This window comes from Littorina saxatilis, linkage group LG3 (assembly GCF_037325665.1).
Source record: "Littorina saxatilis isolate snail1 linkage group LG3, US_GU_Lsax_2.0, whole genome shotgun sequence".
NCBI lineage: Eukaryota > Metazoa > Mollusca > Gastropoda > Littorinimorpha > Littorinidae > Littorina > Littorina saxatilis.
In genome coordinates this window covers 72453304-72455825 of record NC_090247.1, presented here as the reverse complement: position 1 = coordinate 72455825, position 2522 = coordinate 72453304, and positions in this window count along the sequence as shown.

The window sequence follows — 2522 nt, the reverse complement described above, 5'->3', positions numbered from 1 at the left end:
AGAGTTTTCGCTTGATGTCATATGGGTCATGACAAGAGCGAAAACTTTGCGGTTACCCACAATTGGCAGAAGACCCACAGCACCCACGATAGCCACCAGATAGCGGGTGGGAAACCCACCCTGCTTCAAATCGTTCTCCCCCGATTCCATGGTCAGTGGTTTTAGGTTCGACATGTTGCAATGGGTCAACGCAGCCTGCAAGAAAGTTGTAAGCTAATTAATTTTGTATGAATCAGAAAACAGTGAAACCTGAAGCGCTACTTTCGTCATACAGTTCGTGCTTTAGACGGTTTGTTCCAATATCCACGATGTGCGATGTGCGTGTGTGTGTGTGTGTCTTTGTGTGTGTGTGTGTGTGTGCGTGTGTTGGGGGAAGTGTGTGGGTGCGTGGGTGTATGTGGATGTGTGGGAGTGGGAGTATGTGTGGGGGGCGTGTGTGTGTGTGTGTCAGAGAGTTTATGGGTGCGTGCGTGCATGTGTGTTTGGGTGGGTGGGTGCATGCGTGTGTGTGTGTGAGAGTTTATGGGTGCGTGCGTGCATGTGTCTGTCTGTGTGTGTGTGTTGTGTGTGTGTGTGTGTGTGTGTGTGTGTCTGCCAGTGTGTGTGTGTCCGTCTGCCTGTCTTTCTGTCTGTGAGTCAGTATGTTTAATATAAAATGTAGCCCACTTTAGAATAAAAATAAAAACTTACCAATCAAAGTGTTTCAGTTAATCCGAAAATGAATGTAAGTCAACCCTTCCGCAGGCATTGGTCATGAATAATCCATTGCATATAATGTCAGTCCCTACCGGAGTCACATAATCGATCATTGTTAAACGCTGCTGAGCATATATTTACAAGTACATCTATTAAGATTACAATTAAACTTTCATAACGGTGACGATGTGTGCGTGTGCGTGTGTGTGTGTGTGTGTGTGTCTGTGTGTGTATGTATTTGTGTGTGTGTGTGTGTATGTTAGTATGTGTGTGTATCTATTTATGTGTGTATGTGTGTGTGTTTGTGTGTGTGTATGTATGTGTGTGTATCTATTTATGTGTGTGTGTGTGTGTGTGTGTGTGTGTGTTTGTGTGTGTGTGTGTTTGTGTGTGTGTGCGTGTTTGTGTGTGTGTGCGCGCGTGTGTAGAACAATTCCCAGCTAGAAAAATACCGTTTATAAAACCACATTTTCTTTCAAACATCTTTTGTGCACGTTTTGTTAGTTGTTTTTTTATATAAATGTCTTTGGTGACGTCATATCCGGCTTTAAAACAGATGCAGCCACAATGTCGTGGCCGAATTTTTTAATAAAATGACTTGCTTTTTGTCAAACAATCTTTGACCAGGTCCAGACAATGGGCTTGCATTTCCCCCTAGAAGCTTTAATATCAATTGAACAATCTTTTCTTTTGATTACGTTTGGAATTTAAATAACAGAGTCAGAAATGATTCGTTTTGCTTGTGTCGATTCAATCAATCAATCAATCAATATGAAGCTTATATAGCGCGTATTCCGTGGGTACAGTTCTAAGCGCTTGTCGAAGAGTTGTCAACACAGGACTAACAAAGAAACTAACATCTATACAGACGGACACGAACCCTATCACACACTAGCAAACCCTGATAAACATACAACAAACAACTGTTTAACAACAATATACACATCAATAGCATCAATAGCTAGGTCCAAACAAAATAATATTAAGCACAAAGAAAACACCTCTCACAGAGCACAGCACAAGAATGTCTTTTGGGGCACAACACATCACGTCGAACATGAAAGTCGCAGCCAGCTACCGGAAGAACTGAGTCTTCAACCTACTCTTGAACGCGTCAAGAGAGGGGCTCTGGCGAAGCTCAAGCGGCAGGGAGTTCCAGACGGAGGGGCCCGCGGAGGGAAATGCACGCTGACCAGCAGATGCGAGTTTCGAGCGAGGAATGTGAAGGCGGAGTGGGTCAGCAGCAGAACGAAGGGGACGGTCGGAGGGCTGGGTGTACAGGTCCAGGGAGGATTGAAGGTACTCGGGAGCAGAGTCGTTGAGACACTTGTAGACCAGAGTGGACAGTTTGTAGGAGATTCGGGTGTTGACAGGGAGCCAGTGCAAGGAGCGAAGTAGGGGGGTGATGTGGTCTCGCTTCGTCTTCCTCAACGTCAGCCTGGCAGCAGCGTTCTGGACTCGTTGTAGGCCATGAATGGATGAGGCGGGGAGGCCAACCAGAAGGGAGTTGCAGTAGTCCAGACGACTGAAGATGAGGGAGACAACCAGCTTGACACAGGCGTCGTGGATGAGGTAGCGACGGATGGAGGCGATGCGTCGTAGGTGGAAAAAGCAGGTCTTGATGATGAAGGAGATGTGTGTCTGCATGGAGAGAGTGGAGTCGAGAAAGACGCCAAGGCTCTTGACAGCAGGGGAGAATGGAACAGTCGCGTCATCCAGCTGGAGGTCGGTCACAGTGAGGGAAGCAATCTTCTGTCGTGTTCCAACGAGAAGGGCCTCCGTCTTCTCACTGTTCAGCTTCAAATTGTTCTCAGTCATCCAGTTCT